This window comes from Aedes albopictus, chromosome 1, assembly GCF_035046485.1.
Source record: "Aedes albopictus strain Foshan chromosome 1, AalbF5, whole genome shotgun sequence".
In the NCBI taxonomy this organism is placed as follows: Eukaryota; Metazoa; Arthropoda; class Insecta; order Diptera; family Culicidae; genus Aedes; species Aedes albopictus.
The window spans coordinates 164,117,981-164,133,006 of NC_085136.1; the positions used below are offsets into that span (position 1 = coordinate 164,117,981).

Consider the following 15,026-nt stretch of genomic DNA (forward strand, 5'->3'; position numbering starts at 1 on the left):
ACGCAATCCACGTGGCATTCATCCATTTTCCACATCATCGGGCATCTTACATTTTATGCTCTGGCAGTTGCCGGGGCAAAGCTGCAGATGATAAAATTTGCTTTTCATTCAATCCCCCGAGGGCTGCTGACCAAATAAATCCTCGCTAATGGAAAATGATTGCACCGATCTGGGAGGAGCTGAATTTAGGATTTTTTTTTTCATTTTTGTGGGTTTTAGCGTTAGGTTGGAGTGCGTGGGTGTTAAAACACAACCGAACAATGCAGCATGGGGTATGGAAATAAAAGTAATAGTATACTGAACTGGGTGCAAACTGGTGGTCATGGAGCAAATATTCATTCAAGCGTTAAATTGTAATTCCATATCAGAATGATAACGCTTTGTTGTTAACAATGTATTCTTATCCCTGTAGCCATAAATATACATGTAATTTCAGCAGTAGCTTCAAAACAGTGAACCAGCCGAAACATTTTTGCGTCCGGGTTAACCCTAAACCCCCCTTCCTCTGGCTATACTACTGTAACCCAGGCAGCGATGATAAATGCCATAAAAAATCATATTGATATTTGCTAATTTCTCCGTCCGTAGTTAGAAATATTTATCGATGATATCATTGTGTTTCCATCACAAACATTCGCGTACAATGATACATATTGCCCATTTTACTGGCATTTTACCAGATTTGCTGGTATGTCTGAAACATACTGGAAAAACTTGTAATTAATTAGAAGGCACGAAATGTTGACAAATTGAGAGATGAAATGTGTGAAAAAAATCGCGTTCTGGTGGGATTCGAACCCACGACTCCGTATTCGCTAGACCGGCGCTTTAACCAACTAAGCCACAGAACAAGTAATGATTCTGCGGAATAGAAAGCCAAACTGACTCCGAAGCCGCAGATGCCGAAGATGCCAATCCAATGTTTCACTTTTCGCGTACCCAACATCTATTTTGGATGATTTTCGAATCTAGAATCGTTTTTAAAATATGAATAATTTTTCAGCACGAGTTGTGTATTTTGGGGAAGAGGCCATTCTAATCGCATTCCTCGGGGAACCGGATCATCTCAAGGGGTCATGGGAGTCTAAAGGACTGTTTTCCTTCATATTTCGACAAATCGTGATGCTTGAGGTGTCGCACGGCTGATTTTGATAATATTTGGGAGATAACGACTACGACCCTGAGGGCATCCGGAATGTTTCGGCAGTGACCGAACCGATCCCATAATAAGGCTCTTTGTTTTGTTTTCCTGTATGTTTCAACAAATCATGTGTTTTTTTTTTCATCTCAATCATGGGGCATAATCTGCTCAACGGACACCTGAACAGGGAGGTCCAGATAGTGTGGGGCTAAGGACCGTTTTCTACAAAAAAACTAAGGCTATTCTTTCTTCGATCCAGCAAACACAAACTTCCCATGGTCGCCCAACTCTTCGTATCTCTTGAACCGCCAAGGCAGCATTGCTTCAGAGAGGGGCTGGTGCACATCGCACCCTCAAGGTTAGCTGCGTAGCCTGCAGCATCGAACACCGATGACTCGTTTTGGGGAGTTCACCAAGGTAGCAGGCTGCCGCTTAGCCAGTTTCCCGAGTGGTCCTTACCACTCCCTTTGTCCTCGGGAGGCAGGCGGGATCGACACCACGCCTGATTACAACTGCACAGCATGCATTAAGAACTGATACCGCGTGCTCAGCGATTTGACCTTAGGTACCGCAAATAAGACCCTATCAGCCAGCACACAGAAGGACGTGCCGACATGGGGCCTCTACCTGCCATTTACAAGACGCGATGCGAGTCAAGACATAATCACTTATCGTTCTTACAATCGTCAAAGGGTTTAAAATTTACTTTTCTGTAGATTGTAAGATAAAACATATAAATAAGTGTTTAAATGCCTCTACCTGCCCCCAAGCTTGCTAGGACTCTTTCCACCCGCGGGTTCGGATCCAACTCAGTAGACCGACGCCACCGAGGGGCAGCAGGGACTATAGACCTGGGGTCTGACGAACCCCCCCCCCCCACTTGCGAGTCAGCCGCGTGGTTGCCGGCTAACAATAGGACTACTAACCCCAATTCTAGGTGTCAAGCGACCCGTGCCAAGAAATAAGTGATCGAGGGGGTGAAAAAGATGCTCGATCTTTAACGGAGCCTGTGGGGTACCTGGGCACCCCCCCACAGTAAGCTGTCCCTTACCGCGTTAATGCAGGGCTCTGGCGTGGTGGACCTTATTTCCCGTGCGACTCATGGGATGAAAAAATGAGCAAAAATTCAAAAAAAAAAGTCAAAATCAAAATCTAGGTGATAGTAGTGGTATAATCGACCTCTTCGCAAGAACTGTGTTGATGAGGTCTCCTACAAGTAGGAGCGAGGAGTTAGGCGCTGGGAGCGCAAAAGCTCCTGTCCACTTCTCGGCAAGGCAACAGGAGGAGATAATGGACGGAGCGTGGCTACCGAGGGCCGTCAGCCAAGGAAATAAAGGACGGTCCGCAATAGAGGTGGCTAGGCAGCAGCTTGGCAAAATCATCGTCTTTGCGTCCACCAAGTCAAACATAAGCAAGGACCTGAAAACGACCTTGCTTCGACTTAGGGCGTCGATCGACGATGCCAAGCAGGAGCACGCGGCACTCGCGTGCCGGCAAAGGAGAAAGTGCCAAAGTTTACACAAACGGAGGCCTTCTCCTTCGCAGGAAGTCCGAAACAGGCGGAAGCGACTGCTCGCGACAAACGGGGCAAGCAATCGCAGAGGCGGACGAGGCAGCCGTCAGGCGAGGAGCTGTCTGGCGGTGCCCGCAAAGCCAGGCGCATCATTACCCCGAAAGTCGGTAATAATGCCGGAAAGTCAGACCCCAGCCAGGGTTCCCGGAAAGCTGGGAAGGGTGGGCCTGAAAAGGCTGGCCCGTCCTGGAACGATGGGAATAAGGGGTTGCGACCGCTGGTGGACCCTCAGCAGCCACAGAGCAGGGCGATCCAAGGGGAGGACCCCCCTTGGACGAAGGTAGAGCGGACGAAGAAGAAGACGAATCCGCAGGTAGTAGCGCAGGACGCCAAGCCAAGGCGTAGGAGGGCAGGTGCCAAGCGCGAGAAAGGCGACGCGCTCGTCACCAAAACGGAACAGTCCAAGTACTCGGACGTCTTGAAGGCGATGCGAAGCGACGCCAAGCTTGAGGGTCTTGGAGCCGACGTACGCAGTATTAAACGTACTGTTACGGGCGAGATGATCCTGGAGCTAAAGCGCGAGAAGGAACACAAGGGCGCCGCCTACAAGAGGCTGGCAGAAGAGGTCCTTGGTGAGGGTGTTGAGGTGAGGGCTCTTACACATGAGGCGACTCTGAAGGTCAAAGACATTGATGAGATCACCGAAGTGGAAGTGCTCGTCACGGCACTGCGGCAACAGTGCGATGTGCAGGTGGCTACTGCAGCCGTTGGGTTACGGAAGGAGCCAGCACGGAAACAGATAGCTTTGATTCAGCTACCTGTGGCGGACGTTTAAAAGTCCGTTAAAGTAGGCACTATTAAGGTGAGTTGGTGTGTATGTCACCTGACATTCCACGAGCCACCAGAGGTTTGCTTTAGGTGTCTGGAACCAGGGCACAAGTCGTGGTACTGCAAAGGTCCTGACAGGCGCAAACTGTGCAGGCGATGCGGCGCTGAAGGTCATAAGGCCCAAAGCTGCACGAGTCCACCCATCCGCATGATCTGTACCGAGAAATCCGCGACATCCGACGAGTGGTCCAAGGTGCCCGGTCTTCAAGAAAGCCGCAGTGAACAACAAATCACAGTGCTGGTAACGCAGCTGAACCTGAACCACTGCGACGCGGCTCAGCAACTGCTTTGTCAGGCGGTTTCTGAGTGGGAGACGGATATCGCCATCATAGCGGACCCATACCGAGTACCCGCCGGCAACGGCAACTGGGTCGCGGATGGGTCCAGAAAAATGGCGGCGATATGGACGATGGGTAAATACCCCGTCCAGGAGTTGGGGTCACTACCTATGAGGGCTTCGTGGTCGCCAAAGTAAACGGGGTCTTCTTCTGTAGCTGTTATGCGCCTCCGCGGTGGCCGATCGAGCGGCATAACGATCGTGCTAACAGGGCGAAGGCCGGAGGTAATAGCGGGTGGCTTTAATGCCTGGGCCGTGGAATGGGGAAGCCGTTTCAGGAAACGGCGGGGTCAGATCCTGCTAGAAACACTGGCCATCTTAGATGTCGACTTAGCTAATGTCGGTATAAAGAATACCTATAGTCGAAACGGAGCGGAGTCAATTATTGACGTGACCTTTTGTAGTCCTGTAGTTCGATCTGGAGAGTAGATGATGGCTACACTCACAGCGACCACCTGGCGGTTCGCTTCACGATCGACTACAACAACAGCAGACAGCGGATAGAAGAAAAGGCGGCTAGGCCAAGGCCAAGCCCTCGCAGGTGGAAGACACCATATTTCGATGAAGGGGTATTTAGGGAGGCGCTCCGTCGTGAGCGAAACTTACTCGGTTTAGATGGCAAAGAGCTGGTAGCGGTGCTCTCACGTGCGTGTGATGCGACCATGCCTAGGTGAGTCCACCCTAGAAATGGAAGGCCACCGGCTTACTGGACCGATGCGATTGCGGACCTGCGCCGCGCCTGCCTACGGGCTAGGCGGCGGATGCAGCGAGCACGATCAGAGGAAGAGCGAAACGAACGGCGGGTGGTGTTCACCGCTGCAAAAGCCGCGCTTAAGACCGAGATAAGAGCAAGCAAAAAGGCCTGCTTTGAGGGTCTCTGTCAGAGTGCCAATACGAAACCGGGGGTGACGCCTACAAGATCGTTATGGCCAAGACGAGAGGTGTGATGGCTCCTACAAAGCAATCTCCAGAGATGTTGGAGGGGATCATTGGAGGACTTTTTCCGCGTCATGATCCTAGTCCTTGGCCTCCTTTCGAAGGACAGCCGGGGACTGGGACTGGCGATGAGGAGAGGGTCACCGATGTGGAACTTGCGGGGATAGCTAAGACCCTTAGCGTAGGTAAGGCCCCAGGTCCGGACGGAGTTCCGAACCTGGACTTAAAAGTAGCTATTGCAGAGGCTCCCGAGATGTTCAGGTCTGCTATGCAGAAATGTCTGGACGAGGGAGTTTTCCCAGAAGCTTAGAAGAGGCAGAGCCTGGTTCTATTGCCAAAGGCGGGGGAATCACCCGGATACCCGTCGGCATATAAACCAATATGCTTGATCGACACGGCGGGGAAGGTGCTCGAAAAGATCATCCTCAATAGAATGTTGAGGTTCACCGTTGGCGAAAATGGTCTTTCGAGCAATCAGTACGGCTTCCGGAAGGGGAGGTCCACCGTAGACGCTATCTTGTCGATTACAAAAACCGCCGAGAAGCACTCGAGCTTAAGATGAGGGGAATTCGTTTCTGTACGGTAGTGACTCTGGATGTAAGGAATGCGTTTAATAGCGCCAGCTGGTCGGCTACTGCCGATGCGCTCTTGCGTCTGGGATAGCTGTACAAGATTCTCGAAAGTTACTTTCAGAATCGAGTACTAGTTTACGACACGGAGGTGGGTCGGAAGTGCTTTCACATAACCTCAGGGGTCCCGCAACTATGGGGCAGCAGGGACGAAAGTCCTGGGGCCAGACGCACCCCCCCGCTTGCGAGTCAGCCGCGTAGTCGCCGGCTAAGAATAGGACTACTAACCCCAATTCAAGGTGTCAAGCGACCCGTGCTGAGGAATGAGTGATCGAGGGGGTGAAAAAGATGCTCGATCTTTAACGGAGCCTGTGGGGTACCTGGGCACCCCCCACAGTAAGCTGTCCCTTACCGCGTTAATGCAGGGCTCTGGCGTGGTGGACATTCTTTCCCGTGCTACTCGTGGGATTTAATCATGAAGTCAAATAAAAATCAGAATCTAGGTGGAAATAGTGGTGGGATCAACCCCTTCGCAAGAAGCGGGTTGATGAGATCTCCGACAAGGAGAAGTGAGGAGATAGGCGCTGGGAGTTGCGTACGCAGCTCAAGCGTGGGTGCTCCAGTCCACTTCCCGGCAAGCCAGCCGGTGGAGGTTATGGACGGAGCGTGGTTGTTGAGGGCCGTCAACCGAGGATCCAAAGGACGGTCCGCAATAGAGGTGGCTGAGCAGCAGCTTGGCAAAATCATCGACTTTGCGTCCACTAAGTCGAACATAAGCAAGGACCTGAAAACGGCCTTGCTTCGACTTAGGGCGTCGATCGACGATGCCAAGCAGGAGCACGCGGCACTCGCGTTGCTGACTGCTGCAGCAGCGGAGCCTGCAAATGAGAAAGTGCCGAAGTTTACCCAAACGGAGTCCTTCTCCTTCGCAGGAAGTCCGAATAAGGCGGATGCGACTGCTCGCGACAAACGGGGCAAGCAAACGCAGAAGCGGGCGAGGCAACCGTCAGGCGAGGAGCTGTCTGGCGGTGCCCGCAAGGCCAGGCGAATCATTACCCCGAAAGTCGGTAATAATGCCGGAAGGTCGGACCCCAGCCAGGGTTCCCGGAAAGCTGGGAAGGGTGGGCCTGAAAAGGCTGGCCCGTCCCAGAACGATGGGAACAAGGGGTTGCGACCGCTAGTGGGCCCTCAACAGCCACAGAGTAGGGCGATCCAAGGGGAGGACCCCCCTTGGACGAAGGTAGAGCGGAAGAGGAAGAAGAAGGCGAATCCGCAGGTAGTAGCGCAGGACGCCAAGCCAAGGCGTAGGAGGGCAGGTGCCAAGCGCGAGAAAGGCGACGCTATCGTCATCAAGACGGAACAGTCCAAGTACTCGGACGTCTTGAAGATGATGCGAAGCGACGCTAAGCTTGAGGGTCTTGGAGCCGACGTACGCAGTATTAGACGTACTCGTACGGGCGAGATGATCCTGGAGCTAAAGGGCCAGAAAGGGCACAAGGGCGCCGCCTATAAGAGGCTGGCAGAAGAGGTCCTTGGTGAGGGTGTGCCGGTGAGGGCTCTGACACATGAGGCGACTCTGAAGGTCAAGGACATTGATGAGATCACCGAAGTGGAAGAGCTCGTCACGGCACTGCGGCAACAGTGCGATGTGCAGGTGGCCGCCGCAGCCGTTAAGCTACGGAAAGGGCCAGTAGGGACACAGATAGCTTTGGTTCAGCTACCTGTGGCGGACGTCAAAAAGTCCGTTAAAGTAGGGAGCATAAAGGTGGGTTGGTGTGTATGTCACCTGACATTCCACGAGCCACCAGAGGTTTGCTTCAGGTGTCTGGAACCAGGACACAAGTCGTGGGACTGCAAAGGCCCCGACAGGCGCAAACTGTGCAGGCGATGCGGCGCTGAAGGTCATAAGGCCCAAAGCTGCACGAGTCCGCCCATCTGCATGATCTGTACCGGGAAATCCTCGAACAACAGACATCCGATGGGTGGTCCAAGGTGCCCGGCCTTCAAGAAAGCCGCAGTGAACAACAAATCACAGTGCAGGTAACGCAGCTGAACCTGAACCACTGTGATGCGGCTCAGCAACTGCTTTGTCAGGCAGTTTCTGAGTGGGAGACGGATATCGCCATCATATCGGACCCATACCGAGTACCCGCCGGCAACGGCAACTGGGTCGCGGATGGGACCAGAAAAATGGCGGCAATATGGACGACGGGTAAATACCCCGTTCAGGAGTTGGTGTCTACTACCTATGAGGGCTTCGTGGTTGCCAAAGTAAACGGGGTCTTCTTCTGTAGCTGTTATGCGCCTCCGCGGTGGCCGATCGAGCAATTCACGCAAATGCTGGACCGCTTAACGACCGTGCTAACAGGGCGAAGGCCGGTGGTAATAGCGGGCGACTTTAATGCCTGGGCCGTGGAATGGGGAAGCCGTTTCACGAACCAGCGGGGTCAGATCCTGCTAGAAACACTGGCCATCTTAGATGTCGACTTGGCTAATGTCGGTACCAAGAGTACCTTTAGTCGAAACGGAGCGGAGTCAATTATTGACGTGACCTTTTGTAGTCCTGGCCTAACAAGTAGTTCGAACTGGAGAGTAGATGATGGCTACACTCACAGCGACCACCTGGCGGTTCGCTACAGTATCGACTACAATAACAGCAGACAGCGGATAGAAGAAAAGGCGGCTAGGCCAAGGCCAAGCCCTCGTAGGTGGAAGACATCATACTTCGACGAAGGGGTATTTAGGGAGGCGCTCCGCCGTGAGCGAAACTTAATCGGTTTAGACGGCGACGAGCTGGTAGCGGTGCTCTCACGTGCGTGTGATGCGACCATGCCTAGGCGAGTCCACCCTAGAAATGGGAGGCCACCGGCTTACTGGTGGACCGACGCGATTGCGGACCTGCGCCGCGCCTGCCTACGGGCTAGGCGGCGGATGCAGCGAGCACGATCAGAGGAGGAGCGAAACGAACGGCGGGTGGTGTTGGCCGCTGCAAAAGCCGCGCTTAAGACCGAGATAAGAGCAAGCAAAAAGGCCTGCTTTGAGGGTCTCTGTCAGAGTGCCAATACGAACCCGTGGGGTGACGCCTACAGGATCGTTATGGCCAAGACGAGAGGTGTGATGGCTCCTACAGAGCAATCTCCAGAGATGTTGGAGGGGATCATTGGAGGACTTTTTCCGCGTCATGATCCTAGTCCTTGGCCTCCTTTCGTAGGACAGCTGGGGACTGGGGCTGGCGATGAGGAGAGGGTCACCGATGTGGAACTTGCGGGGATAGCTATGTCCCTTAGCGTAGGTAAGGCCCCAGGTCCGGACGGAGTTCCGAACCTGGCCTTAAAAGTAGCTATTGCAGAGGCTCCCGAGATGTTCAGGTCTGCTATGCAGAAATGTCTGGACGAGGGAATTTTCCCAGAAGCTTGGAAGAGGCAGAGCCTGGTACTATTGCCAAAGGCGGGGAAACCACCCGGAGACCCGTCGGCATATAGACCAATATGCTTGATTGACACGGCGGGGAAGGTGCTCGAAAAGATCATCCTCAATAGAATGTTGCGGTTCACCGAGGGCAAAAATGGTCTTTCGAGTAACCAGTACGGCTTCCGGAAGGGGAGGTCCACCGTAGACGCTATCTTGTCGGTTACAAAAGCCGCCGAGAAAGCACTCGAGCCTTAGAGGAGGGGAATTCGCTTTTGCGCGGTAGTGACTCTGGATGTAAGGAATGCGTTTAATAGCGCCAGCTGGTCGGCTATTGCCGATGCGCTCTTGCGTATGGGGATACCGGAGTACTTGTACAAGATTCTCGGAAGCTACTTCCAGAATCGCGTACTAGTTTACGACACGGAGGTGGGTCGGAAGTGCTTTCACATAACCTCAGGAGTCCCGCAAGGTTCCATCCTGGGTCCGGTGTTATGGAATGTCATGTACGACGAGGTGTTGAGGTTAGAGTATCCAGTGGGAGTGGTGATTGTCGGATTTGCCGACGACATTACGCTCGAAGTCTACGGTGAAACGATCGAGGAGGTAAAGTTGACTACCAACCACTCGATTAAGGTTGTGGAGGCGTGGATGCGGTCCAGGAAACTGGAGCTGGCTCACCACAAGACAGAGGTGACGGTTGTTAACAACCTGAAGTCGGAGCAGCAGACGGAGATCAGTGTAGGAGACTGTACTATCCTGTCAAAGCGCTCCGTCAAACACTTGGGCGTGATGATCGACGATAAGCTTACCTTCGGTAGCCACGTCGATTATGCCTGTAAAAGAGCCTCCACAGCTATTGCGGCACTGTCCCGGATGATGTCCAATAGCTCTGCGGTGTACGCCAGTAAGCGCAAGCTTCTGGCTAGTGTTGCTACATCCATACTTAGGTATGGCGGCCCGGCGTGGGGCACCGCGCTAAGTACTAAATGCTACCGACGGAAGCTGGAAAGTACTTACAGGCTTATGTGCCTGAGGGTTGCAAGCGCGTACCGTACCGTGTCACACGACGCTCTCTGCGTCATTACTGGTATGGTGCCTATCAGCATTCTTATCAGTGAGGACATGGAGTGCTTCGAAATGCGCGGCACAAGAGGCATACGCAGGACTGTCAGGATGGCCTCTATGGTCAAATGGCAGCGCGCGAGGGACAGTTCCACCGAAGGAAGGTGGACCTATAGGTTGATACCGAGGGTAGATAGTTGGATTAATAGGCGCCATGGGGAAGTCACATTCCACCTGACACAGGTCCTTACAGGTCATGGTTGCTTCCGACAGTATCTACACCGTTTCGGGCATGCGGATTCTCCCGAATGCCCAGTGTGCAATGGTTTAGAGGAAACGGCGGAACACGTTTTGTTCGTGTGCCCGCGTTTTCGCACAATGCGTGACCGCATGCTTGCCACATGCGGGGAGGACACAACTCCGGACAACTTGGTCCAGAAGATGTGTAGGGATGAGTTTGGCTGGAACGCCGTTTCAACGGCTATTACCCACATCGTCTGGGAGCTACAGAGGAGGTGGCGCATGGACTCGGAGAATGGCTAGTCCAGATGCAGTACAAGAGGTGGTCCAGGGGTTCGGAGTCGGCTTCGTAGGTCATACCGGTGCCCTGCGGTCGAGATCGACCCTTACAACGATTAAGTGGCCGCGGAGAGGAAGTCCCGGTAGCGGTGCTGTCGTGGCGTCGGTCTACTGGGTTGGATCCGAGCCCGCGGTTGGAAAGGGGTCCCCGGCAAGGGTCGGGGTAGGTGAGATCCTGCTGTCTGCAACCTACGGGTGCATCTGATAGGGCCTGAAGGGTAGTGATACCCTTCCTTACGGGCAGGTCAGATCGGGTTGCACGTGGGCATCAGTTCTTGATGTCCGCTCAGCAGTAGGGCGCGGGCGGGGTTGACCCTGCCCGCCTTCCGAGGACAAAGGGAGTGGCGAGGACCACTCGGGAAACTGGCTAAGCGCCAGCATGCTACCGTGATGGACTCTCCAAAGCGAGTCATCGATGTTCGTTGCTGCAGGCTACGCAGCTAACCTTGTGGGTGCGATGTGCACTAGCCCCTCTCTGAAGCAATACCTTCTTGGTGGTTCCGGAGAGACGTAGGGTTTGGCGACCATAGGAATGGTTTAGTGGGTACGAGGAGAGAGTAGTCCTGGATTTTACTTTTGTTGTAGAAGACGGCCTGTCAGACCTACACTACCCTAACCTTCTGTTAGGGTGTCTGTTGAGCAGATTATCCCCCTATGGTTTAGAAGGAAAAAAAAAAGGGGGTCCCGCAAGGTTCCATCATGGGTCCGGTGTTATGGAATGTCATGTACGACGAGGTGTTGAGGTTACAGTATGCAGTGGGAGTGGAGGTTGTCGGATTTGCCGACGACATTACACTCGAGGTCTAAGGTGAAACATTCGAGGAAGTGAAGTTGACTGCCGACCACTCGATAAAGGTTGTGGAGGCGTGGATGTGGTTCAGGAAACTGGATCTGGCTCACCACAAGACTGAAGTGACGGTTGTTAACAACCGGAAGTCGGAGCAGCAGGCGGAGATCTTTGTAGATGAGTGTACTATCCTGTCAAAGCGCTCCGTCAAACACTTGGGTGAGATGATCGACGATAAGCTTACCTTCGATCGCCACGTCGATTATGCCTGTAAATGAGCCTCCACAGCTATTGCGGTACTGTCTCGGATGATGTCCAATAGCTCTACGGTATACGCCAGTAAGCGCAAGCTTCTGGCTAGTGTTGCTACGTCCATACTTAGGTATGGCGGCCTGGCGTGGGGCACTGCGTTAAGTACTGAATGCTACCGACGGAAGCTGGAAAGTACTTACAGGCTTATGTGCCTAAGGGTTGCGAGCGCGTACCGTACCGTGTCACACGACGCTCTCTGCGTCATTACTGGTATGGTGGCTATCGGCATCCTTATCAATGAGGACATGGAGTGCTTCGAAATGCGCGGCTCAAGAGGCATACGCAGGACTGCCAGGATGGCCTCTATGGTCAAATGGCAGTGCGCGTGGGATAGTTCCACCAAAGGAAGGTGGACCCATAGGGTTATACCGGGGGTAGATAGTTGTATTAATAGGCGCCATGGGGAAGGTACATTCCACCTGACACAGGTTCTTTCATGTCATTGTTGCTTCCGACAGTATCTACACCGTCTTGGGCATGCGGATTCTCCCGAATGCCCAGTGTGCAATGGTTTAGAAGAAACGGCGGCAGTGGAGCGAACCTGGTGTGATGGTTAGAACGCTTGACTATCATGCCGAGGACCTGGTGAAGCGCACTGTACCGTCCAGGGGCTGCATTAAACACTACACGGAATGTGATATCTTTCATTTCATTACAGTCTGATGACATCTTTTTAATAAACTATATTGAAGTATCACAAACCATCACTTATCTTATATTACAACGATTCACTTTTTCTTATATCACCTTAACATTTTCTGTATTTCTTCACCGAACTACTAAGTTTAAGAGATACTTCTAGCTTCTTCTTGACCCGACTACTAAGTCCTACCTACAGCCTTAGGACAGTATCTAGAGGTGTCCCACATGGGATCTCAAGACTTATCCGATATGCTGCCTACTCTAACGTTGAAACTGAACTCCCCCGACTGAAGCCAAAGCCTCAGTATTTATAGCCTAAATTTCCTAGCAATGCCCGAACCTGCTTGGGCGTGTCTAAAACTCCTACCAGCACTCTCGTCTAGCCGAATTAGTCACGATACTTCCTAACAATGCCCGAACCAACTTGGGCGTATCCAAAACCATACCAAATGTAAATACTCAAAGTCCAAAACCTAGTACATACTCTACCTATCCTACTCGTCATTATCATCATTACCATCATCATCGTTATCGTCGTCAACCCAACCAAGCGTAATCAAAACTGTACCACACCAACCGGACCCAACGTGTACGATCATGAACAACGTATCGCTGCGCGATCGTTGCCCCGGCCGACCATCCGTCCGTCGTCACATGTGCGATGATTCATAAAACCAGGTCAGTAATGTATGGTGCGATTTTTCTAGCTGCCGAAATTTTGCGCGTTAGTTACGATGGGCATTGATATTGGCGTAAATTGAAATTCAAGCACCCGGGCATTTGTTCTAATGGGAGTGTGGGGTGAAATGCACTTTTCGATTTGAATTAAATTTTAATATCGGAGTGTGTGGGATATTTAGGTCTATGCACTGGGATCGAATCCCACTCCCGACAAACTCACCAAAATGTGAGTTCTTCTTTCGGAAGGGAAGTAAAGCGTGGGTCCCGAAATGAAGTAGCCTAGGGCTAAAAGTCTCGTTAATACAGATAAAAAAAAGAAACGGCGGAACACGTTTTGTTCGTGTGCCCGCGTTTTCACACAATGCGTGCCGCATGCTTGCCACATGCGGGGAGGACACAACTCCGGACAATTTGGTCCAGAGGATGTGTAGGGATGAGTTTGGCTGGAACGCCGTTTCAACGGCTATCACCCATATCGTCTGGGAGCTACAGAGGAGGTGGCGCGTGGATTCAGAGAATGGCTAGTTCAGATGCGGTACAAGAGGTGGTCCAGGGGTTCGGAGTCGGCTTCGTAGGTCATACCAGTGCCTTACGGTCGAGATCGACCCTTACAGCGATTAAGTGGCCGCGGAGAGGAAATCCCGGTAGCGGTGCTGTCGTGGCGTTAGTCTACTGGGTTGGATCCGGGCCCGCGGTTGGAAAGGGGTCCCCGGCAAGGGTCGGGGCAGGTAAATCCCTGCTGTCTGCAACCTTCTGGTGCATCTGATAGGGCCTGAAGGGTAGTGATATTCTTGCTTTGCGGGCAGGTCAGATCGGGTTGCACGTGGGCATCAGTTCTTGATGTCTGCTAAGCAGTAGGGCGCGCGGGGTTGACCCTACCCGCCTTCCGAGGACAAAGGGAGTGGCGAGGATCACTGGGGAAACTGGCTAAGCGCCAGCATGCTATCGTGATGGACTCTCCAAAGCGAGACGTCAATGTTCATTGCTGCAGGCTACGCAGCTAACCTTGAAGGTGCGATGTGCACTAACCCCTCTCTGAAGCAATGCTGCCTTGGTGGTTCCGGAGAGACGTACGGTTTGGCGACCATAGGAATGTGTTTTAGTAGGTCGGGAAGAGAGTAGTCCTGGCTTTTGCTATTATTGTAGAAAACGGCCTTTACCCCACACTACCCTAGCCTTCCTGTTAGGGTGTTTTTTTATTCTTTATCACTTAACCTAATTTACAGCTCTTTTGTCCACTAGGGTACTACGTGAGCGATTCCAATTGGACGCTGCACTTTCACTTTGTACAGCGCCTAAATGTATTCTGTTCTATTCTACTGTATTGAACTGGTTGCCTTTTGTGCTTTTTTCATTCTTCTACCCTGTTTATGGTAGAATGATGAGCACGATGATGCTGATGTGTGGCTGCTGTTCCTTTTCCAGTCTGATTGGGGGGTCCATTGTGAGTTGCGGTTCGCCGATATCCAAATTCCGAGTCTGTTAGAGCTATATGCTCCGAAGAGGGTCAGGTGCCAGCTGCTCTCGGGTGGAAGAGCAACTGATGAAAAACTGCAAGTGCCGGGGCTGGGTTCGAACCCATGACCATCCGCTTATGAAGCGAACGTGTGGACCACTGCGCCACGGGCCCCGACTGTTAGGGTGTTTGTTGAGCAGATTTTCCCCCTATGGTTTAGAAGGAAAAAAAGACCGAAAAACGCTACAAGCATGTTCTCCCCGCTTTGGTGGAACTGTCCCACGCACGCTGCCATTTGATTGGGGAGGCCAATCTGGCAGCCCTTCGTATGCCTCTTGCGCCGCGAATTTCGAAGCACTCTAGCAAAATTTACCTTAGTTTTGATCATTTTGGTTGTACACTGTTAACGCCCTGACCATACCAGATTGAGTGTAAATGGAATTTGACAAAAGTCGGTACTATGGTGGCCCACACTTATGAAAAACAAAAATTTCGAAAAATGCCAAGTCTTATCTCCTAAATCAGTTGTTTTGGACTCCCAGAAGCTACGTTCAAAATTTCAACAAAATCGGTTGAGCCTAAGGGGGTGCTCAAAACGCTTGAAGTTTGTATGGGAAAACTTGGCCAAATGTATGCGGAAATTTTAAGTTTTCGAATTTTGACGCTAGGTGGCGCTGTAAGCGCTCAATAATCAAACCCTTTGGTATTATTG

At 52.2% G+C, this 15,026-nt stretch overlaps 1 protein-coding gene across 1 annotated transcript in view; it reads right to left on the reverse strand.

The window, feature by feature from the left end:
* The window catches only part of LOC109431513 (uncharacterized), a 269,055-nt gene that overhangs the window by 25,349 nt on the left and 228,680 nt on the right, over nucleotides 1–15,026 (reverse strand). The window lies entirely within an intron of this gene.